Raw genomic sequence first — 26,664 nt, 5'->3', positions numbered from 1 at the left:
GTGGACAGCAAGTTACAAGAGTGCCCACTCCCAAGGCCTTTCACACCCAGCAAGGCTCTCCTTCTGGGCATGCAAACTCCTATAGATAGTTGTAGTCACTTGCCCAGAGGGGTAGTACACTTCTAATGCATGTGTAGGTGTGTATATGTGTGTTCATGCATGTGGTAGAGGAGGGATCAGACATTGTTATCAACATCATTCAATATAATCATACTACACTGGGAAGTATCCAGCCTATGAACAAGTGTGGAATAAAAATGTCTATGTGTAGACTTAACCCAGGTCAGAAGTCACCAAAATAGAAGGAAACGGCCTTGCTATCCACTTGCGTTTTATCCTAGCCACCTATTTTTATCCTGGAAAAACAGAAGCATTCAGGCGGGGCACGGTGGCTCATGCCTGTAATCCCAGCACTTTGGGAGGCCGAGGCTGGTGGATCACTTGAGGCTAGGAGTTCGAGACCAGCCTAGCCAACATGGCGAAACCCCATCTCAACTGAAAATGCAACAATTAGCCTGGCATGGTGGCAAATGCCTGAATCCCAGCTACTCAGGAAGCTGAAGCAAGAGAATGACTTTAATCCAGGAAGCGGAGGCTGCAGTGAGCTGAGATCACGCCACTGCACTCCAGCCTGGGCGGCAGAGCGAGACTCTGTCTCAAATTAAAAAATAAAAATAGAAAATAGAAAAATGAAAGCATTCTAATCAATTTGAGAACAATTGCTTGAGAACAATTTTTAGATTGGCTGAGACATTTTACTTATTGTTGTTCATGAGTGAGTGCAGGCTTGAAGAAACAGCAATTCATATGCTCTAGATCAATGTATTCTTATTCTTTAACAATGATTAGCACTTTGTATCTGTGCATGAGAAACAGACAAATATGACAAAGTTCTTGCCTTCACTATTTTCGGTCTTCAGAAACATCAGTTAAAACTTGCTTTTTATGCATATTCAAACCAGATATTGGACACCATGTACATTCTTCCTAAAAAATGAATGAATTGACTTTAGTTTTTAGCAATGTGGCAAAAGAAATAGCCTCCTATTACCAAATACTAAGAAATGGTGGCCAGGCATGGTGGCTCACACCTGTAATCCCAGCACTTTGGGAGGCCAAGGCGGGCGGATTGTCTGAGGTCGGGAGTTCGAGACCAGCCTGACCAACATAGATAAACCCCATCTCTACCAAAAATACAAAATTAGCCGGGCGTGGTGGCACATGCCTGTAATCCCAGCTACTCAGGAAGGCTGAGGCAGGAGAATTGCTTGAACCCGGGAGGTGGAGGTTGCAGTGAGCCAAGATCCGCCATTGCACTCCAGCCTGGGCAACAAGAGCAAAACTTGGCCTCAAAAAAAAAAAAAAGAAAGAAAGAAATGTTGGATAAAGTAAAACAAAAATCCTTTAAATGCATGGCTGATCTCATAAGAAAAGAAAATTCTTAGAGATGAAAAGAAAAAAGGAAGCTGAAAACTAGAGTGGTAAGTGGTGCTGATGCAATGGCTGTGTTCAGAGCATTTTTTAAAAAGAAAGAAGCTTGGGTTTGAATAACCATATAGGAATGAGACACAAAGCCTCGAGACTGGATAAAATGGGGAGGCAGACCTAAAAAAAAACATGATCCTTGAAGTTTTATGGTCTTTGTGCAAAGACAAAGTAAATATATATATATATATATACACACACACACACTGTCAAAGAGAGGTGGCACAGAAGCCCATCTGTCTGGACTGGGGATCTGGGTAGCCAAGAAACATCTTCTTAACAATTTATAACCACAGGCCTGCCCTACGCTATCTGCATTCTCTCAGAGCCTCACAATTAAGAAAGCCACATAAAAGCAGCCCCTTCTAGTAATGCCTTGAGCACAAGACAGAAACAAATGTAAACCATCTCTAGAAGGAATATACTCTTATATACGTTGCACAGAATACCACTAAAAAAACTCCATTAAATGACAGCTAGAACTCCCAAATTGCAAAACACATAAGGACAGAAGACAGTGAATGGGAGTTATAAGAAACAACAAATAACAGAATTTGACCCACAGAATTTTTAGTTAATAGAATTATTCAATGCAGACTATAAAATCAAAAATGCAAATTCATTGGTAATATAAAAGAAAAGGTCAAAAACAAAAAAGGAGCAAAGTTTTTAAAGTGACATAAAATTTCTATAAAGAAATAATGTAGTTATTGGCCAGGCATGATGGCTCACACCTACAATCACAGCACTTTGGGAGGCAGGCCAAGGCCGAATGATAGCTTGAGCCCAGGAGTTCGAGACTAGCCTAGACAACACAGTGAAACCCCATCTCTACAAATAATTTTTAAAAATTAGCTGGGCATGGCGGCACATAAAGCTACTTGGGTGGCTGAGGTGGGAGGATTGCTTGAGCCTGGGAAGCAGAGTTTGCAGTGAACCAAGATTGTGCCACCACACTCAGCTTGGGCAACAGAAAAAGACTCTGTCTCAAAAAAAAGTACCAAAAATAAGAAATAATAGTTATTAAATTTTATAGAAACGTGGATAGATTTTCCTTCTTAAAAAAACAGCTAAAAATGCTAGATATATTTTTTTAAATTTTCTTTCTTTCTTTTTCTTTTTTTTTTTTTTTTTTTTTTTTTGAGACATTGTTTCATTTTTGTTGACCAGGCTGGAGTGGTGCAATCTCAGCTCACTGCAAAATCTGCCTTCTAGTTTCAAGTGATTCTCCTGCCTCAGCCTCCTGAGTAGCTGGGATTACAGGTGCCTGCCACCACGGCTGGCTAATTTTTGTATTTTTAATTGAGACAGGGTTTCACCATGTTGGCCAGGCTGGTCTCGAACTCCTGACCTCATGATCTGCCAGCCTTGGCCTCCCAAAGTGCTGGGATTAGAGGCGTGAGCCACCACGCCCAGCCCACAGTCTTTTTTCTAAAAACCTCAAAAAGCTGACAACTAGGGGATTATCAGACCAAAATCTATGTGACAAAGAAAATCAAGAATCTTTAAGTGACATTTGTTCTGAGGGCATTTGCCAAAGCAAAAGAACTTCGGCCTTAAGTTTACTCAGCTTCACGAGGCTTGGGAGACAAAAGACAAAGTCCAAAGCCTGCCCAACATGGGGAATCTCACAGTGAATCTCTTTCCATAAGGTTGGGAGCCCAAAAAGCTATACCCTCAAGATACACTTTAAATAGAAATAAGCCCAGCCCACCCTCACGCTCTCAGGGGACCACATCAAAAGTTGCCTTGGTACAGAGAAGAGCAGGAATAAAACACTAACAAAAAACCCTATTACTGAAAAATTGAAACCAGAAGTCAGATTTTTCAACCCATTTGAATGGCCCAAATAACTTCAAACAATAAATTCAGCTTAAAGAGAACTGGTATCAGTACTGTTCTAAAGCATATGGAAGAAGTAAATGAAATCCTGTCTGCAAAAATGAACCTTCATCCTAGGCCTCAAAGAAATACCACAAATAAGTACCTATAAAAAATGTGCAGCTTGGCTGGGTGGGGTGGCTCATGCCTGTAATCCCAGCACTTTGGGATGTCTAGGCAGGCGGATCACTTGAGGTTGGGAGTTCAAGACAAGCCTGACCAACATGGAGAAATTCCATCTCTACTAAAAATACTAAATTAGCCAGGCATGGTGGCACATGCCTGTAATCCCAGCTACTCAGGAGGCTGAGGCAGAGAATCTCTTGAACCCAGAAGGCAGAGTCTGCAGTGAGCCGAGATTGTGCCATTGCACTCCAGCCTGGGTGACAGAGCGAGACTCCATCTCAAAAAAAAAAAAAAAAATTCAGCCAGCTTATAGTCAAAAATAACCAAGCACAAAAGCAAGCAATGCACCATGAATAAAAATAGCAGAAACAGATAGACAAAGTCATTCATTGTACACTGAAATTACAAGGTTAGATTATAAGACAATTGTGTAGTCTGTCTTTAAAGAAATACAAGGCAAGCTAAAAAATAATAATAATTTAGCCGGGCGCGGTGGCTCATGCCTGTAATCCCAGCACTTTGGGAGGCCGAGGCGGGCGGATCACAAGGTCAGGAGATCGAGACCACGGTGAAACCTCGTCTCTACTAAAAATACAAAAAATTAGCCGGGCGCGGTTGTGGGCGCCTGTAGTCCCAGCTACTCGGGAGGCTGAGGCAGGAGAATGGCGGGAACCCGGGAGGCGGAGCTTGCAGTGAGCTGAGATCCGGCCACTGCACTCCAGCCTGGGCGACAGAGCGAGACTCCGTCTCAAAAAAAAATAATAATAATAATAATAATAATAATAATAATAATAATTTTAAAAAAAAACCCTGCAGGCAAACAGAAACTATTTACCAAACACCCAGGCAGATTTGAAAATGAATAAAGTTGAAATTTAAGAATTAAATATGAATTTGGGCAGGGCATGGTGGCTCATGCCTGTAATTTCAGCACTTTGGGAGGCTAAGGCAGGAGGATCACCTGAGGCCAGGAGTTTTGAGACCAGCCTGGCCACACAGCAAGACCCTGTCTCTATAAATACATTAATAATATGAATTAGAATTTAAAACTTGGGATAGATTTAACAGTAATTTAGACAATCTACACAGAGAATTCAGGCCAGGCGTGGTGGTTCACACCCATAATCCCAGCACTTTGGGAGGCTGAACTAAAAAAAAGCTAAAAAAAAATTTACTACAAACAACTCCATTATATCCTAAATACATACATATACACAAACACACACACATACATATATATACATATACACACATATATATACACACATATATACATATATATGCATATATACGTATATAATATACATATATATGCATATATACATATATAATACACATATATATGCATATATACATATATAATATACATATATGCATATATACATATATAATATACATATATATGCATATATACATATATAATATACATATATATATTTGTATTTTTCGAGATGGAGTTTTGCTCTTGTTGCCCAGGCTGGAGTGTAACAGCGCAATCTCGGCTCACTGCAACCTCTGCCTCCTGGGTTCAAGCGATTCTCCTGCCTCAGCCTCCCGAGTAGCTGGGATTCCAGGCATGTGCCACCATGCCTGGCTAATTTTGTATTTTTAGTAGAGACGGGGTTTCTCTATGTTCGTTAGGCTGGTCTCGAACTCCTGACCTCAGGTGATCCCACTGCCTCAGCCTCCCAAAGTGCTGGGATTATAGGCATGAGCCACTGTACCTGGCCCTTACATCTTTTTTTTTTTTTCTTTTTTTGAGACAGAGTCTCACTTTGTCACTCAGACTGGAGTGCAGTGGCATTATCTTGGCTCCCCGCAACCTCTGCCTCCTGGGTTCAAGCAATTCTCATGCTTCGGCCTCCCAAGTAGCTGGGATTATAGGCAGCCACCACCACACCTGGCTAATTTTTGTATTTGCAGTAGAAATGGGGTTTCACCATGTTGGCCAGGTTGGTCTCAAACTCCCTCCCAAAATGCTAGGATTACAGGCATAAGCCACCGTGCCCAGTCTATATCTTTTTTTTTTTTTTTTTTTTTTTAATGAATCTGTGGTTAAAAACCTTCCACCAAAGAAAACTCAAGGCCCAGATGTCTTCACAGGTGAATTTTTCCACACATCATATAAGAAATCATATCAATTCTACACAAAAACTTCCAGCATATACGAAGTGTATACAGAATACTTCCCAACTTATAAGACTAACATCACCTGCATATCAAAACCAGATGAAAACATTATAAGAAAAAGAAATTATAAACCAATACCCTTCATAAATATAGCTTCAAACATCTTTAACAAAACATTGACATGTGAGGTTCAAAATTAACAAAAATAACTCATCATAACCAAGTGGATTTATCCAAGAAATGCAGGATAGTTCAGCAACCAAAATTAGTCAATGTAACTCACCATATCAACAGGCTAAATCATTTCAACAAAAGCAGAAAAAGCCTTTGACAAGATTCAACATCCATTTATGATTTTCAAAATCAGCAAACTAGGAATAACAATGAACTTTCTCAATCTCATAAATGGCATCACTAGAATCATATATAATGGTGAAAGACTTTATAACATCATATTTTATAGGTGAAAGACCAAATGGTTTTTCTCCTAGTTTAGGATTAAGGCAAAAATACCCACTCTTACCACTCCTATCCAACATTATAGTGAAGGCCCTAAGAAGTATAAAAGAAAAATAAATAAAGGCATATAGATTGGAGAGGAAGAAATTGCCTTTCTTTACTGACAATTTTTGGATAAAATGACCTGAAAAAAATCTATCAAAAACCTACTAGAAATAAGTGAGTTTGTCAAGGTTATAGAATACAAGGCTAGTATAAAAAAAATCAATCTATTGCTATATACTACCAATGGAAACTAGAAATTTTTTTTTTTTTTTTTTTTTTTTTTTTGAGACAGAGTTTTGCTCTTGTCACTCAGGAGTGACATAATCTCAGCTCACGGCAACCTCCGCCTCCTGGGTTCAAGTGATTCTGCTGCTGCAGCCTCCCAAGTAGCTGGGATTACAGGTGCATACCACTAGCCCAGCTAATTTTTGTATTTTTAGTAGAGACAGGGTTTCACCATGTTGGCCAGGCTGGTCTTGAGCTCCTGACCTCAGGTGATCCACCCGCCTCAGCCTCCCAAAGTGCTGGGATTATAGGCATGAGCCACTGCTCCCTGCCAAAACTAAATTTTTAAAATGCCATTTACAACCACACCAAAATACATAAGATACTTAGGTATAAGTCTTGAAAAATATGTGCAAGATCTGCCGGCTAAAAACCACAAACTACAAATGAAAGAAAATCAACTAAATAGATAGAGGATATGTCATGTTCATGAATTGGAAGATTCAATATTGGTAGTCTGGCAGTTTTCCCCAAACTAATCTAGTGATTTAATATAATTTCAAGAAAATCCCAGCATAATTTTTATATAAATCAACAAACTGATTCTAAAATGTATATGGAAAGGCAAAAGAACTAGAATAGCCAAAACAATTCTGGAAAAGAAGAGCAAAGTTGGAAGACTAATGTTACCTGATTTTCACACTTCCCATAAAGTTCTTGGAGTCAAGTCAGTGCAGTATCGAAGAAAAGATAGACATACAGACCAATGGAATAAATAGAGAGCCCAGAAATAGATCTACACATAAAAGGTGAATTGATTTTGACAAAGGTGAAAAGGTAATTTAATGGAGAGAGAACGGTCTTTTCAGCAAATGGTACTGGAACAACTGGATACTACATGCAAAAAAGTAAACCATTATTCATACCTTGTACCATATACAAAAATTAAAAATCCGGCTGGTGTGGTGGTTCATGCCTGTAATCCCAGCACTTTGGGAGGCCAAGGTGGGCAGATCACCTGAGGTCAGGTTGGTCAAGACTAGCCTGACCAACATGGTGAAACCCCATCTCTACTAAAAATACAAAATTAGTTGGGCATGGTAGTGCATGCTTGTAATCCCAACTACTCGGGAGGCTGACTGAGGCAGGAGAATTACTTGAACCCAGAAGCCAGAGGTTGCAGTGAGCTGAGATTGTGCCGTTGCACTCCTGCCTGGGCGACAAGAGCGAAATTCCATCTCAAAAAAAAAAAATTAAAAATCGATAACAAACATAAATGTAAGAGCCAAAAGTGTAAAACTTCTAGAAGAAAAACTAAGAGAAAATCACTGTGACCTTAGATTAGGCAACAATTTCTTAGCTGCAACACTAAAAGTACAATCCTTGAGAGAAAATTAAGAAATCAGACTTTAGGCCAGCGCGGTGGCTCACGCCTGTAATCCCAGCACTTTGGGAGGCCGAGGCGGGCGGATCACAAGGTCAGGAGATCAAGACTATCCTGGCTAACACGGTGAAACCCCGTCTCTACTAAAAACACAAAAAATTAGCCAGGTGTGGTGGCGGGCGCCTGTTATCCCAGCTACTCGGGAGGCTGAGGTGGGAGAATGGCGTGAATCCCGGAGGCGGAGCTTGCAGTGAGCCGAAATCGCGCCGCTGCACTCCAGCCTGGGGGACAGAGCGAGACTCCTTCACAAAAAAAAAAAAAAAGAAAAGAAATCAGACATTACCAAAATTTAAAATTTTTTCACTCTATGAAAGAGTGAAAATACAAACCACAAACTGGGAGAAATTTGCAAATCACATGCCTTATAATGACTTGCATTTAGATTATATTGAAAGTTCTCAAAACCCAACAATAATCAAACAACCCAACTTTTTTAATGGGCAAAAGATTTAAACATACGTTTCACCAAAGAAGACATACAAATGGCAGGTAAACACATGAAAAGATGCCACAACATCATGAATCACTAGGCAAATGCAAATTAAAACCGCAATGAGGCCAGGCACAGTGGCTCATGACTGCAATCCTAGCAATTTGGGAGGCCGAGGAGGGGGATCAATTGAGCCCAGGAGTTGGAGACCAGCCTGGGCAATATGCCAAGACCTCATCTCTACTAAAATTCAAAAAACTTAGCCAGGCATGGTGGCACACGCCTGCAGTCCTAGCTGCTTGGGAAGTAGAGGCTGCAGTGAGCCCTTATTATGCCACTGCACTCCAGCCTGGGCGACCAAAACACACACACACACAATGACATACCACTGCACACCTATTAAAATGACAAAAAGACAACCGCCCCGCCCGCCTCCTACCCTGCAACAAAAAAACCTGACACAGCCACTTTAGACAACAGTTTGGCATTTCCTCATGAAGTTAAACATACTCTTGCCCTACATAACCCAGGTATTTACCCAGATGAAATGAAAATCTATGCTTACAGAAAACCTACATGTAAATATTTATAGCAGCTTTATTCATAATATCCAAAACCTAGAATCTGTCTAAATGTCTGCCAGCTAGGAAATGGATAAGCAAACTGTGGTAAATCTATACAATGATATACCACTCAGTAATAAAAAGAAATGAACCAGTGATACACACACCAATCTCACACGCATTGCACTATGTGAAAAAAGTCAGACTCAAAATTCTACATACTGTATTCTTCCAAATACAGTAGTTTTTTAAAAGCAAAACTATAGAAACAAAAAAATCAGTGGGTGGTAGGAGGAAGGGGAAGACTGGACTTCCCAGAGGCTCAGGGGAAATGTGGAGGATGATGAATTGATTCTATATTTTGAATGTACTGGTGGCTCTACAACCATTTGCATCTGTCAAAACTCAGAATCACAAACTAAAAAGGATGAATGCTACTACTGTATGTAAGTTACTTGAATTTTAAAAATGAAAACTAGGAAAATGGCATTAATCATTTAGAAAGATGTGCAGCCTTGCTCACAAAGAGAAATGCAAACTAAACTGCCCTGAGGTACTATTTTTCACCTTTCAGACTGGCAAAAGCTCAAAAGTATGATAATATATCCTATGGGAAAGGCTGTGGAGAAACAGGCATTCTCACATACACCCCTACGGAAGTGAATTTGTCAATAATTAGCAAAATTACATATATATTTACTCTTTAATTCAGAAGTCAATCTCAAAGAGATATTAGTAAAAATACAAAAAGACATACGTAAGTCTATTCATTGTAATAATCTTTATAATAGCAAAAGCCTGGAAACAAACCAAATATCCGTCATCAGAAGACTAGTTAAATATTCTATGGTACATTCACAAATAGACTATTATACAGCTGCCAAGAGGCATAATCCTATGTAGTGATCTCCAGGATATGTTGCTAAGTGAAAAAAGCTAGGCAGAGAAAAACACGTATGGTATGTTATCATTTTATCTAAGAAAAGGTAGGGGGTTACAAAAATATACGCATTTTTGCCTATATTAAGAACAAATAATAGAATGATACGTTATAAAAATATTTCAATTGTTTCCTACAAGAGGAGCAAAGAAATGCTGTGGGGGTAACAGGAATGGAAGTCAGGTTTTACTGAATATGTGAAACTGTATAAATGTTTTATATAATTATAAGAAAATTATAAAGCAATCCCTAAAAATCAAATGCAGATTTATGCAAATGAATCTAACCTAAACTAACTTATGTCATCTAGTTGGTGACACAAACACAAAAGAATCACCCAAATGATTTAACTGAACAATCCTAGAGGGATATATGCTCAGGGCCAAGGAAAAAAAGACAAAAAAAATCTAAACTATTTATGGGGAAATCAAATGAGAAATGTTGTGGGTGTTGTAAACCAGGATTTTTGGTGTGGAAGAATGGAGGAGGTTAAGTGAAAGTCTGTAATCCTGAATTTCAACTCGAATTGAAAATACCAGTATAAACTCACGATATATTATATATTTTTCTTTAGTTACATATTTTCTAACTCCGTTCACTGAAAAGGCTTAGAGACAATGACCAACCCACGGCAATGAGCACCCTAGCACCCAGATTGTGGGATTCAAACACTATTCTTACTAAAATAAACCAGGACTCCCTGAAGAAATGGCTGACTCCAAGTCAAGGCATGACATGCTGTAGGACGGACAAACATCTTGTCATATGAGAAAGAAAGGCAGCTCTCAAAACCTACTAGGCTCATGTCAAAAAGGACTCAGTAGCAACCCATAGAGGATTACACTAGCCAAAGATGGAAAAATTTATATGTAAATAAGGAAAATAATGGCAGCAGATTGTCCCACATCAACTGTGTTTACACATACATGGTTCATAATTCCTTGGTCACCTTTAGAGGACACTAGGGAACCAAACTGCTATTTAGAAAACTGACAAAGGCAAAGAATTAGGCATTTATCTTAGCTCACTGTACTCCAGCATAATCAAATAGGTAAGGAAGGGAAGTTTCTCTTTGTAGAGATATTCCTGCTAATAAATGAAGAAGGAAGAAGGAACAATAGAATTATAATATCACCATATTTTGTAGCCCCTAACGAATTAATATACCTCGGTAATGATCATCAATGTCAGCTAATATCACAAAAAGAGAGAGGTATTTTGTGCTGCCTGATGGAAGTATGCAAAATAACCTGTCAGGAGTTCTTGAAAAGAAATCTTAATCTCAAATCAAGCTTCTAGATATAACTATTAATTTACAGGTAATATAGGAATGAGAGGAGCATGTTGATTGATACAATAAGAATGAAATCGGCAAAGTCCAGACTGCGGGAAACCACAGAACAAACTACCCAGTTCTTTGGCAATCACAGGAAAAGAAGAGATGCAAGGGAACCAGAGAGTAAAAGAGATCTAAGGGGCATATGAAAGACTTGCAATTAATTAGTGGATCTTTACTGGCTCCTTATTCAAATGAAGAAACTGTACGTGAGAGAGAGAGACAGAGACAGAGAGAGAGAGAGAGAGAGAGAGAGAACCAGAAAAAATAATATTGATAATATTAGTGAATTTTTAAATTTTAGGTGAAATAACAATGTTATCGTATTTTAAAAAAAAGAAAAAAGAATTCTTATCATAGAAATACACTCTGAAAAAATAAGAATGAAATGATACAATGTCTTTTTTTTTCCCAAAATAATCTGGAAAGACAGAGAAAGGAGAGAAAGTTGTAAATGAAACAAGATTAGCCATGTTGAATCCAAGTGTGGGTACATGGGAGTTTGTTATATTTAAAAAAAAAAGAAAAAGTAAAGATGTGTTCAATCATCCTGTAAGAAGTCCAGAAAGGAGAAAAAAAGAAACATAAAACAGGTAGGACAAAACACATGAAATATAAGAGTCCATATAAATCCAGATATGTTGCTAATTAAAATAAATGTGAAAGAATTACATGCTCCAGTTAAAAAGTCAAATATTATCAATTAAATTCTATTATAGGCAGTCTTCAAGATATACCTCTAAAACATAGGTTACATAAATATCAAAAGGAAAAGAATGAAAAACATATAGCATACAAATGTTAACCAAAAAAAAAAAACAAACCATTGCAGGTATACTAATATCAGGCAAACCAAATTGATGATAAAGGATTTCTAGTGAAAAAGTGAGTTCCTTCATAATACAAAAAGTACAATTCATGAGAGAACTCTAACAATTTTAGACTTGAATGCATCTAATAACACAAACAATATGAAAAGCAAATTTGACAGATCCAGAAAGAAAAATATACAAATACACAAACATAATGGGGAATTTTAACGTATTTCTCTCAGTAACTTAGAATGAGCAAAAAAATCAATAAGAATAAGAAGAGGTGGGCTGGGTGCAGTGGCTCACGCCTGTAATCTCAACACTTTGGGAGGCCGAGGCAGGCGGATCATTTGAGGTCAGGAGTTTGAGACCAGCCTGGCCAACACGGCGAAACCTCATCTCCACTAAAATACAAAAAAAATTAGGTGGATGTAGTGGCACACGCCTGTAATCCCATCTACTCGTGAGGCTGAAGCACGAGAATAGCTTGAACCCAAGATGCAGAGGTTGCAGCGAGCCGAGATCGTGCCACTGCACTCCAGCCTGGGCAACAGAGCAAGACTCTGTCTCAAAAAGAAAAAATAAAAAGAAGAGATGAACAATAAAATTAACAAACCTGGCCTAATGAACATATATGGAACAGTAAGTGCAAAAACCTCCATTTTCAAGCATATACGGAACATTTATAAAAACTGATAATTATAAAGTAGATTTGTATAATTTTCAAAATATTGAAATAATATAGAGCATATTCACTGATTAAAATGTGATTAATCCCAGTCTGGGCAACATGGTGAAACCTCGTCTCTACAAAAACTTAGCTGGGCATGGTGGTGCGCACCTGTGGTCCCAGCTACTCAGGAGGCTGAGGTGGGAGGATTACCTAATCCCAGGAGGCAGAGGTTGCAGTGAGCCGAGATCGTGCCACTGCACTCCAGCCTGGGTGACAGAGTAAGACTCAGTCTCAAAAAAAAAGAAAAGAAAAGAAAAGAAAAATACCAAATGTTTAGAAATTAAGAAACTAAGTTCTAAATAATCTATAGGTCAAAAAGAAATTATTACACAAATTAGAAAATATTTTGAAATGAAAAAATTTGAATTGAAAATATTTTTACAATGAGAACACTGCAAGTCAAAACTTCAGAAATTATACCAGAGGAAAATCTGTAGTCTTAAATGTACATATTAGATAATAAGAAAGGATGAAAACTTTATAACCACAAAATTGAAAGCCTAAATAAAATGGCCACTTTTCTAGCAAAATCTAGAAAAACTAACCCAAGAACAATAGAATAAACACTAATCATTAAAGTAATTAAATCAGTAGTTAAAACTCATTTGCAGGAAGAGGGGGAAGAGAGAGCTTTCTGGGCCATATCATCTTACAAGCATATTCTACCAAAACCTCAAGAGAAAAATGCAATCTTACTCAAATTGTTTCAGAGAAGAAAACACATCAATGTATGAGTCTTTAAAAATTTTGATTCCAAAATCAGACAAAGATAGTAATAAGAAAGAAACTTTTCAGGCCAACCTCATTTATGAAAAATAGATGTAAAAAATGTTAAACAAAAATTTTTAACGAACAGAATCAAATCATGTTTAAAATAATAATACTATAATTAAGGCCATGTAAGATTTATTGCACAAGGGCAAGGAAAATTTAATACCAGAATATCTACTCATACAAGAAATCACATTAACAGAAGAAGATAGAAAAACTACATCATTAACTCAGTAGAGACAGACAATCTTTCGCTTAAAAATGCATTAGGAACTTATTAATCTAGAAATAGGAGGGATCTTAATAGCTACCAAAAATCTTATACTTACAGTGAAATAGAAGTATTTATTTTTAAAATCAGGAACAAGGTAAGGATACTACTCTCCTTATTCTATTCAGCATTTTAATTGAAGTATAAAGCTATAGTTATTCCAAAATAATATGATGTCTACATAGAAGGCCCAAGATGATTTTAAAATTAATTAAAATTTGTAAGTGAATTTAACAAACTTCTGGGATGAAAAATTATTATACAAAATTTAATTATAATCTATATACCACTATCAGAGTTAGAACATTTAATTTTTATATATGTAATTTACAATAGCAAATCAAATTAGAAAGTATCTAAGAATAAATCTAACAACAGATGTGCAAGACCTTTATTGATAAATTATTAAATACATTTTAATGCCCTTTAAAACAAGAAATTAAAAAATAGAGTGCAATGGTATGATCATGGCTCACTGCAGCCTCAACCTCCCTGGGCTCAAGTGATCCTCCCACCTCAGCACCCTCCAACCTCTATATCCCCTCCCCTCCCCCTCACCCCTACTAGCTGTGACTACAGGCATGAGCTACCATGCCCAGCTAATTTTTTTTTTTTTTTTTTTTTTGAGAGGGAGTCTCACTCTGTCACTCAGGCTGGAGTGCAGTGGCACGATCTCGGCTCACTGCAAGCTCCGTCTCCCAGGTTCAGGCCATTCTCCTGCCTCAGCATCCCAAGTAGCTGGGACTACAGGCACCCGCCACCATGCCCGGCTAATTTTTTTTTTTTTTTTTTTTTTTTTTTTGAGAGACAGGGTCTCACTATATTGCCCAGGCTGATCTCAAACTCCTGGGCTTAAGCAATCCTCCTGCCACAGCCTCCCAAACTGCTGAGATTACAGGCATGAGCCACTGTGCCTAGCTTCCAATCCCATTTCATACCCATTAGATTGGCAAAAAAAAAAAAAAAAAATGACCCTACCAGATCCTGGCAATGATATGGTGCAACGGGAATTCCATATGGTGCTGGGAAAACTACTTTGGAGAACGATTAACATGTAATCCACGATCCAGTCATTCCACTCCAAAATATGTCTCTGAAAAATTCTTCTACACATAGTTAAGAAGTTTATAGAAGTCACTATTGCAGCATTGTGTATAACAGTGAAAAACTGGAAATACCCTAAATGTCCATCAACAGACCTCGTCTCTACAAAAAATAAAGAAAATTTGGCTGGGTGCGGTGGCATGCACCTGTAGTCCTAGCACTTTGGGAGGCTAAGGTGGGTGGATTGCTTAAGTCCAGGAGTTCCAGACCAGCCTGGGCAACACAGCAAAACTCCGTCTCTACAAAAAAAAGAAATACAAAAATTAGCCAGATGTGGTGGCATGCACTTGTGGTCCTAGCTACTTGGGAGGCTGAGGTCAGAGAATCACCTGAGCCTGGGAGGTCAAGGCTGCAGCAAGCCATGATTCTGCCATTGTACTCCATCCAGCCTGGGTGACAGAATAAGAGCCTGTCTCAAAAAATAAATAAACAAACAAAAAATAAACAAAATTAACGAGGTATGGTGGCATATGCCTGTTGTCGCAGCTACTTAGGAGGCTGAGATGGGAGGATTGCTTGAGCCTAGGAGGTCAAGGGTGAAGGGAGCCATGATCAAGCCAGTGCACTCCAGGCTGGGTGACAGAGCGAGAGCCTGTCTTTAAAAAAAAAAAAAAAAAAGTACTATTTCATACCCACAAAAATCTTCCTAATGCTATCCCTTTAGAATTACACCTTCCCTCGCCTCTACTCCCCACCATCCCTAACCTCTGTTATCCACTAATTTGTTTCCACTGTATACTTCTCTCACTTTGAAATTTTATGTAAACACAATGATACAATATACATCATTTTAAGATTGGCCATTTTCACTCAGAATAATGCCCTTTAGATCCACCCAAGTTGTTCCATGGATGAATAGTTCCTTTTCATTTCTGAGTAGTATTTCATGTAATATAGGTACCACCATTTATTTAACTATTAGACTTTTGTAGAACATTTTGGTTGCTTCCAACCTTGGGGCTACTACAAACAAAGCTGCTGTGGACAATCATACAGAGGATTTATGTGAGCATAATTTTTTCATTTCTCTTGAACAAATCCCTAGGAGTATAATTGCTGGGATATATGGTAAGTGTATGGTTTTTCAAATAAATCGATCAATTATTTTCTAGAGTGGTTATACCATTTTACTTTCCTATCAGCAATATGTGAGAGATCCTGTTTCTCCACATCCTCACCAGAATTTGGTATTGTTATTTTTTTTATTTTAGCTGTTCTGAGGAGTGTGTAGTGATATCTAATCACGATCCTAATTGCATTTCCCTGACAACTAGTGGTACTGTACATTATTTCACGTGTATATTTCATGTGTATATCTTTGGTGAAATGTCACCCCATGTCTTTTGCCTATTTCTTGTTTGTTTTTTTTTAGTGTTGAGTTTTGAGATTCCTTTATACCGTCTAGATATGAGTTCTTTATCAAATACGTGGCTTGTAAATATTTTCCTCCACTCTGTAGCTTGTCTTTTCATTCTCCTAACAAGGTCTTACACAGTGTAAGAGATTTTAATTGTAATGAAGTTCAATTTCTCAAGTTTTTATTTTTTTTATTTTATGGATAGTGCTTTTCTTATCATTTCTAAGAATTCTGGAGGTCCCATATTTTCTTTTAAAAGTTTTATAATTTTATAGTTTACATTTAAATCTATAGTCCATTTTTAGCTAATTTTTGTATAAGGTATAAGGTTGTTAAGTCAAGCTATTTTAGGTTTTTGGTAATGTTTTTTGGGTTGCATCTGTGTTTTTTTGGTTTGTTTATTTTACCCATAGATACCTAATTGCTCCAGCACTATTTGTTGAAAAGACTGTACTTTTCCATTGAATTACTTTTGTATTTTTTTCAGAAATCAGTTGGCATGCAGGGTAGAAAGAAAGAAATTAAACTGTCCCAACTTGCAGATGACATGATTACCCATGCAGAAAATTCCAAGGAATCTACAACAAAAGCTCCTAGAGCTAGTAAATGAGTTCAGCAAGGTCACAGAATATAGTATTAACATATTAAAATCAATTACATTTCCATATCCTACCAATGAACACATGGAAACCAAAATCAAAATTACAACGTCACTTATAATTGCTTAAAAATAAATAAAATATTTAGGTATAAATCTAGCCCTTTCTGACATCTTTCTGTACTGCCACAATGGTGTGCATGAATGTCCTGGTTGATGCTCTCAAAAGCATCAATAATGCTGATGAAGCAAATGGCAGGGTCTTATTAGGCCATGCTCCAAAGTCACTGTCCGGTTTCTAACTGCAATGGTGAAGCATGGTCACATTGGTGAATTTGAAATCACTGATTATCACAGAGCAGGGAAAATTGTTGCAAACCTCACAGACAGGCTAAATAAGTGTTGAGTGATCAGCCCCAAATGTGATGTCCACCTCAAAGATCCAGAAAAATGGCAGAATAATCTGCTCCCACCCTGCCAGTTTGGTTTTATTATACTGACAACCTCAGCTGGCATCATGGACCATGAAGAAGGAAGCTGAAAACACACAGGAGGGAAAATCCTGGGATTCTTTTTCTAGAGACATAATACATATTGACAAAATGCCTCAGGGACAGAAAAAAAATCTGAAAAAACTCCCAGCATACACAGGAGTATGCTGAAAACTGCAAAACAATAATGAAAGAAATCAAACACCTAATTAAAATGGAGAGACATACTATGTTCGTGGATTGGAAAACTCAACATAGTAAAGATGTCAATTCTCCCCAAATTTATATACAGGTTTGATGCAATTGCTGTCAAAATCCTGGCAAAAAAAAAATTGTCAATGTTTTATAATCTTTTTTTTTTTTTTTAGACAGAGTCTCACTCTGTCATCCAGGCTGGAGTGCACTGGCGTGATCTCAGCTCACTGCAACCTCCACCTCCTGGGTTCAAGTGATTTTCCTGCCTCAGCCTCCTGAGAAGCTGGGATTGAGCACAATTGAGCCGCCACACCTAGCTAATTTTTGTATTTTTAGTAGAGATAGGGTTTCACCATGTTGGCCAGGCTGGTCTTGAATGCCTGACCTCAAGTGATCCACCCACCTCAGCTTCTCAAAGTGCTGGAATTACAGGCGTGAGCCACCACACCTGGCAATGTTTTACAATCTTAAAAAATCTCTTAAATCAAACAGTGTTTACTGATTTCAACTGAAAGAATGTATGTATGCCTACATGTGTGTACATGTATGTGTATGTAAGTGTGGGATTAAGCTTTAATTCAATTCAGTAAAATACAACCTATCATTGGGCTTGGCCATTCATGGGAGGCAAACATGCCAAAAATCTCTTCTGCCCATTATGCTCAGCTTATATGAGATACAAAATAGAATCACCTGTAAAACGAAGAAGTCTGTGGATCACTATATATTACATCTTGCATCCAGAAACGCTTTTCTTTGCCTTTTCTTCCTTCACCTTTGTCTGAGACCCACTTGGGAGCTGTCTTTCCCTTGCAGCTGCCTCTCAGAACAAAGCTGAGCACAGATGAGGACTTCAAGAAATACCAGAAGTGACTCTTAATCTAGTCACTTTTTCCTTCACTTTCCTCTTGCCCTCTTCCAAACTAAGAGATATCCAATATCTACTTGGGTCATTTGAGATCCACACAGTGCTCCTCCCTTCATCTTACCCAGCGAAGAATGCTTTTTATTCTTTTGTCTTCTTCAAACAGTTATTCTCTGCTCCACATTCCCAGCAGCCCACCAGTGTCCCGGTCTGATTATGGAACACTCATTGATATTCACCACGGTACCCTCGTGGGTGTCTTCTCTACCCACCGATGTGTCTAGACTTCCATGAATGTCAGCATTGAGAAAAGCAGGTTAAAAATCAGTCATGAGTCAATGAGGAGGGCACAGAGCTCTGAGGTGGGACCCTGAGCTATGGGGCTGAGGGGACATCTGGAGTGTTTGACTGTGGTGACTCACAAATTAGTGTGACACAAGATTCTATGAGAAAGTCAAATTCCATTAAACAGCTGCTCTTAGTAGTGATTGGAAATTTTGTTGGTTGATAATCCAAATGTAAATCACAGACTTAATTTCACACATTTCAATCCAGAAGTCTTGATGCTTTGTGAACATAGCTATGATTAGACTCTACTGAGTTCCACTGCTCTGCTAACTTCAAGGCAACTTGAAACACTCTACAATTGTCACATAGTACTCATGCCCAAAACACTGGCTCTGGCTTCACTGCCAGTGGATAGGATGAACTGTAATTAACAAATGAATGAGTATTTACTGCCTGAGCACCTCCGAGTGCCAGGTTCTGCACTAAGCACATTGGTAGACAAAAAGGCAAACAAGTTTTGGCCTCTCCTCTCCAAGATCTTACAATCTAATGGCAGGAAAAAGAGTTATCATATAAGAAACAACTGAGAATGTCTTAAATAATGTACTGATATCTACATTCTGTAGGTAAGTTACAAGGAGAATAATCAGAATAAATGGCAATGTCAGGGAAGATTTCATGACCAGGGCAAGATTTTCACTGTAACTTTCAGATGCCTGGTGATGGGGTGGGTGGTAAGGAGAAGAGAAGCTGTTTGAAGCAGAAGGAACTTGCCAGCCCCACAAAGACAGGAAGCTTTCTAGCTAGCTGCTGTGCCCACCTCCGGAGCTACTTTGAGTGTCCCTTCCACAGCGAGTGGGTAGCATATGGAGATGACAGTTGCCCCAGCTGATCCATATGGATCCTCACCTCACTAGTTCTCCCTAGAACTTATGGGGACCAGTTGCTGATACCTCAGAAAATCACAATTTAATGAAAGAAGCATAGACTTGGGGGTAGGGCCAACTCAAGTTCCTTGCTTAGATGACCTCAAGCAAGGTACTTTTCCTCTCTAAGCTTTAGCCTTTTTATGTGCTAAATGGGACTAATAATGGTACCAAACTCATAGGATTGTTATGAAGGATAAATAATGCATGCACACTGCCTGGAACATAATACATACTTCATAAAAAAGTAACTCTTGTCATTGTTTTATACAGTCAGTATTTGTGTAGATTTATCCATAATGGGTGCCCATTTCTTCCCACATCCTTATGCTTCTACCTGGGATCTTTTCCCTACTGTCTGGAGAGTTTTTTAGTATTTCCTTTAGGGTAGGTCTGCTAGTAAAAAAATTTCCTATTTTTGTTTGCCCAAAAATGCTTCACTTCACCTTCACTTTTGAAGGACATCTTCAATTAATGGGTATAGAATTCTAGGTTGGCAATTATTTTCTTTCAGCGCTTTGAAGCTATCATTACATTGTCTTCTGGTTTCCATCATTTCTAGCAAGAAGCCAGCTGTTGATCTTACTGCTGTTTGTTTGAAAGTAATGTATATTTTCTCCTCTTTGGTTGGTTTTAATATTTTTCTCTTTCCCTTTTGTTTCAGGCCATTTTATTAAGATGGGCCTAGATATATGGTTTTATTGTATTTATCCTGCTTGAGGTTCATGGTGATTAATAAGCTCATGGCTTGATTTTTTGTCACTTTTGTAAAATTCTAGGTCATTATTTTTTTCAAATATTGTTTCTGCTCTCTTATCTGTCTCGTTTTCTGGGATTTCCATTGCACATATGATCGACATTTTCACCATGTCCCTTCTATCTCTTATACATCTTTCTGAATTTTCCATCTTTTTCTTTAGTCTGGATATTTTCTTCCATCTTCAAGCTCCCTATTCTCTTCATGTGTGTTAAATCTGTTATAAAACTCATATTGTGCTGCATTTTTTCAGTTCTAGAATTTTTTGTTTGTTTATTTATGGGTTCCAGTTCTCTCTTCTGTACCTTATTTTACTTCCTGAGTATGTTAATTATTTATTTTAAAGTCGATTTTTGATCATTCTAAAATCTGTATCTACTGTGGGTTTATTTTTACTGTCTGTTTTTTCTCTACGTTTTTTGTCACATGGTCTTCTCTCTGGAGATGACTCACATACCTGAAGCCCAATGACACCACGATTATTTTCCAAACTATGTCCTTAACTCCACCTGCTACTCCACCCACTTTTCTGAATTTAATTCTCTCAATTGCTTTCCCTATCACGTGATGCTTGTATAGAATTCTAACAAGTTTATATTATGGTCCTTTAAACATAGAATTACAATGTGATACTTTTTTTCTCACAGCATCCAAAATGGCATTTGAGGATTTTGTGGCTTAACCTTCCAACCCTGCCTCTCACACATCCTACAATCCTACAAATTTGAACTAGTCCCTATTGCTTGTTGCCCTGTATTTAGTCGCTCACTTGTTTCCTGTTTTTCTACACCAGTACACATTTTAGAGTTATTTCCAGTATATGGAATCCCCCTTCTCTTATATCTGCCTATCCAAATTCTATCATCTAAGTCCCAGATTAAGTGACATCCCCCTAAAAAGTAAACCCTGAATCTTCAGAGTTTGTATTAATCTCATCCTTCTCTGAGCACCCACAGCCTTCTATCTGAATGTCATTTGTGTCCAGGTCTCATTTCCACCAGCAGCTAATTGAGGATGGTGGCAGGCAGCCATTGTTCCTCTCTTCTAAAGATCCTTTCTCCCTTCTAGGGTCATGGTTATATGCTCATCTGACTTTCCATTTAGGAACCACCTCTTCCCACTCTCTGACTGAATGTTTCTAGCAAAACTAACTCCCATCCCTGGCTCCAGGGCTAGGGATTGGTTCAGAGCTGGGACAACAAAACCTGGGAGCCTCAGCCATGGAACTTACACTGGAAGGCAGGGATTTGAAGCTGAAAGGATGCCATGCTATATCTTTTTCTAACTAAAACACTGCAAAGTCTCCCATGTCACTTAGAAGAGAAGCCTAGAATGCTCTATATACATCTTGTACTCCACCTCTCAACTGCTTTTTTTTTTTTTTTTTTTTTGAGACAGAGTCTCGCTCTGTCAACCAGACTGAAATGCAGTGGCATGATCTTGGCTCACTGCAACCTCTGCCTCCCGGGTTCAAGCAATTCTCCTGCCTCAGCCTCCCGAGTAGCTGGGATTACAGGCACATGCCACAACGCCCAGCTAATTTTTTGTATTTTTGTAGAGACGGGGTTTCACTATGTTATCCAGACTGGTCTCAAACTCCTGACCTCATGATCCACCCACCTTTGCCTCCCCAAGTGCTGGAATTACAGACGTGAGCCACTGCGCCTGGCCTCAACTGCTTCTTTGACCTTTAACCCTATTATTCTCCTCACCTACTCTACCTCAGCCACACTGGTCACTTTGACATTCCTGAGACATGCCAGGCATAGCCCTGCCTTCATGCCTTTGCTCTATCTGCCTGGACCACCCTTCCTCAGACACCCATGTGGCTAACTCCAAATGGAGACTTGAAGAAGTCTCTCTCCAAATCTCCTTTTATCCGCAAGACTTCCTCTGAATTCCCTATTTAATGCTGGCACTCACCATCACCACCTCACTATTCCTAATGCCCCTTTTTCTGCTCTGCTCTCTCTTTTCTCCAAATCACTTCCTCTTCCCAGTGTATTCTTTAATGTGCTTATTCATACATTTACTTATGTAAACATCTAGTGTAAACACACACTAGAATCTAAGCTCATCAAGGGCAGGGATCTTTGTCCACTTTGTTGACTAGTATGTCTCAAGCCCTAGAACAGTCCCTGGCTCAGAGAAGGACTGCAGAAATCTCCATCAGCTGTGGCATCACTTGGAATCCCTCGTTTCTGTAAGCGTATCTCTGCACCCCACCTTTTATTTGGGTACTAGAAAGATGTTGATGTTCAGCTAGAGTGAGTGTCCCGTGAAAGTATCACCTTCACGGGCTTCTGTGGCCCCAGCGCACTTTTGCTCTCATGGGCAGGGATACCTCTTGCCTGAAGCCACCCTTTCCCACCATCCTCACTTTAGGAGAAATTCTATTAATCAGGCAAAGAAATCAAGTTGGGAAAACATGGACTTCCATTGGACTCTGGAAAGTTGAGATTGAGCTAAACAGAAACTCTAGGTAAAATAAATCTATTGAATGCAGTAAAATAAATCTGGGAGCACAGTAAATCATAGTAAGCGCAAATGTGGTTCAAATGGCCTCCTGATGTCAAAATGTAAATGTTAACAAAAAATGTCAGGCTTTTGCACTTTGCAAGTCATTTTCATGTCTGTATTTCACATTGTCTTCAAAACAAGTCTAAGAAGTAAATCATGCCCATCTTTAGAGATAAGGAACTGATAATCAGGGAGAAGGGAAGATGCACACAGAGCCATTCAGTCATATGGTGAGCCTGGAACCCAGGCTCAGCTGTCATAGAACAGTTTTTTTTTTTTTTGCTGGGTGTTTGAAGCCGTGGGGTGTGTGGCAGTGCACCCGGGTGTCTTAAGGCCACAATGCAGATGTGATACGTCTCCCCAAAGCATCAATTCTATCCCAACGTTCATAGAAATAAAAAATGTTATTCTTAGATTAAAACAAATGCAGATTTTGCATAAAGCACAATGCACAATATTTGTGTAAATTACTAAGATAAAAAAAATCAGCTTAAGACAAATGTCCATCCTTGCAGAAGTCAGCTTAGAGCTCTGTAGCACACTTCCGCCACCTCCACCTAGCTTTTACATTAGCCAGCTATGTGATTTTGGGCAAATTACTTAACGTCTCTTAACGTCCCTAATTTTTCTCACCTGTAAAATGGAGTAATAATGCTTTCCCCATAAGTTTGTTGTTATGAAGTTTAAATTAAGATACATAAGAGAAACCTCCAAAACAGAGACTTACGCAGAAAAAAAAAAAAATGAAAACATTCATTTTCTTATCATTATTATCTTCGATTTTTTTTTCTTTTCTTTTTTTTTTTCTTTTTTTGAGATGGAGTCTCACTCTGTTACCCAGGCTGAAATGCAGTGGCGCAATCTCGGTTCACTGCAACCTCCGCCTCCCGGGTTCAAGCGATTCTCCTGCCTCAGCCTCCTGAGTAGCTGGAACTACAGGCACGTGCCAACATGCCTGGCTATTTTTTTTTTGTATTTTTAGCAGAGACAGGGTTTCACCATGTTAGCCAGGATGGCCCCAATCTCCTGACCTCATGATCCGCCCGCCTCAGCCTCCCAAAGTGCTGGGATTACAGGCGTGAGCCACCGTGCCTGGCCTATGTTGGAATATTTTCTTTAAAAATATATATATATAGAAGCCAAGAAGAAATCATCCCATTAAAGTCCCAAGCTCTTAATGTGTCCAGTTTAAGGTTTCACTTGAGAAGCAAGAACTGGAAAAGATTTATGGGATAGAAATTGCAAGAATGATTAGGGATTAAAAAGCAGAATGCTTGAGGAAAGTTTAAAGGAACCAGATTTTCTTTGAACTTGAGGTAGAAAGAGCTGAAAGAGACTTAAAAACAATGTTTGCAAAATAAAGACAAGGGCCCAGCTGTTGTCCGTCTCCACCAGCATGGAAGGGGACACTCTGACCGGGTTGGGGTTGAGGGTGGGGGGCTTGGATTCGGCATTAGAGGAATCTGTGTGGCTATGAGAAATGTCAGAACTACTGAGAGAAAAGTGGAGTCATTTCCCTGCAAATTTCCTTGGAGGTTCTAAAAAACCCATCCAGGCACATGGGTGAGAATAAGCTGGTCTTTAAGCATGAAGTACCGCCATCTGTGTAGTTGGTTTCCTGCACCATGAATTGAAATTTCCTGCATTATCTTCTCCTCTGAACCTGCCTGGCTGCTCCACATTTCTGTTTTACTTATTACTTTGCACAAAACTATTTGTGGTTCCTACCAGAGGATAAATGCTACCTGCAAGGCTTTTTCCTGGAAAGGAGTCATTAGCAGTGTCTAACACCATAACTCCTTCAATGAGCTCCTGTCAATCGGGAGAACACTCAGGAAAGGGACACAGAACAAGTATGGGTTTTTTTGTTGTTATCGTTGTTTGTTTGTTTGAGACGGAGTCTCCCACTGTCACTAGGGCTGGAGTGCAGTGGCAAGATCCGGCTCACTGCAACCTCTGCCTCCTGGGTTCAAGCAATTCTCCTGCCTCAGTCTCCCAAGTAGCTGGGATTATAGGTGCCTGCCACCATGACTGGCTAATTTTTTTGTATTTTTATTAGAGACGGGGCTTCACTATGTTGGCCAGGCTGGTCTCGAACTCCTGACCTCGTGATTCACCCGCCTTGGCCTCCCAAAGTGCTAGGATTACAGGCGTGAGCCACCACACCTGGCCACAGTATGTTTTTAAAGCTCAGACAAGAGAAAGGCAGCGCTGAAATGCCCAGCTTAGGATGATAAGGGTAGGGTGTGCTCAGTTTGCAAGGAACAGGCTGGCGGCATTGGAGGGGCCTTAGCTTGGAGCAGGAAGACAAAGGGTAATTCCTCACCATCCACTGCTCATCCTGCTTCAAGCTGGCTCTGTCCCCTCAAGTGGGAGCCCCCTGTAGGCAGGGACTTTTTTATGTGGATGACTTTATTCCCAGGGCCTAGAAGAGAACATGGTCCCCCTCCCAGGCACATAGACAGGTCAGGTGCACACAGACATGCAGGCCTCCTCCCACAATCCACTGCAGGCACTTGGGCCAGCCATGCAGTTGCAGCTGTGACATCGAGGTCCCTGGGGACCCGATCCGAGGCTAACGCTTCCAGACCCGAACTCAAGACCACCTTATCCTCCCTCCACCTCTCTTCTCAGTACCATTCCCCTGACCCATCTGTCTGGTTTTCCCACTGCCTCTTCCCCAAGATGTGCCCCTCCTCTGTTTCTGTCTCTTTCCCTCTCTGGATCTGTCCCATCCCTTCCCCTGGATCTGGCCTGCCCCATCCACCTTGTCTCTTTCCCCAATCTTCCCCGCCCTCTGTCCAGCTCTGCCCACTTCTTCCCCAGCTCTGCCACAGCTCTGCTCTCAGTCAGCTCTGCTTTTCCACATGCCCCTACTCGGCCCCCAGTGCTGGTCCTCTGTCCTCCAGCTCCATCCTACTCTCCCCTCTGTCTGTCCCCACATGTGGACCCACCACTGGTTCTCTTTAGGAGGGAGGAGTGGCTAGGTGTGGTGGATCACGCCTGTAATCCCAGAACTTTGGGAGGCCGAGGTGGGCAGATCACCTGAGATCAGGAGTTCGAGACCAGCCGGGCCAACATGGTGAAACCCCTTCTCAACTAAAAATACAAAAAAAAAAAAAAAAAATTAGCCAGGTGCTGTGGCAGGCACCTGCAATCCCTACTGCTCAGGAGGCTGAGGCAGGAGAATCACTTGAATCTGGAAGGCAGAGGTTGCAGTGAGCCAAGATGGCACTCTAGCCTGGGCGACAAAGTGAAATTCCATCTCCAAACATAATAAATAAATAAATAATAAAATGGGAGGGAGGAGTGAGACTATTCCTAGGGCCCAGAAACACCCCTCCCTGACTGAGGGAGAGAGAATACACACCTGGTATGTAGTAGAGGCTCAATAACATGTGATAAACCAGTAAGCGAATGAATGAACACTGCAGAATGAATAATTTAATAACAGTACACGTGGAAAGCTCAGGAGTGCAGAGAACAGAACCCTGGCATCCTCACCGTAGGATCTTCTGCAGCGTGGAGTACTTCTCAGGTGAGAGCAAACTTTGTGTTCAATCCCTGCTTTCTGGGGAGAGGGAGCCTGCGAGAGAGGCCTTGCATCACCCAGGAAAGCAGAGTAACCTCCAAGGCACAGGACAGGACTGGCCATTGCTTCAGATGGCAGAGAGAACAATGGCGCTGAGGGGCTCGACCCCACCTTGAGGTCCCCCCTCAAAAACTCCCTCTAGGCAAAAAACAATAACAGAAACTCTAGATGCAGGTGAGTTTATCTTTCCTCAAGGGGTTGCAAGTCCCTAGAGACCCTGGGCCAAGCCCTTTGCAGTTGCGGGCACCGACCTGCTACATCACCCTGCAATGCTGCCAGATGCTGAGTGGGGGGCCCCTCACTATGAATGGAACCTGGCA

This window comes from Theropithecus gelada, chromosome 3 (assembly GCF_003255815.1).
Source record: "Theropithecus gelada isolate Dixy chromosome 3, Tgel_1.0, whole genome shotgun sequence".
Lineage (NCBI taxonomy): Eukaryota > Metazoa > Chordata > Mammalia > Primates > Cercopithecidae > Theropithecus > Theropithecus gelada.
Note: the sequence above shows the minus strand (reverse complement) of the source record.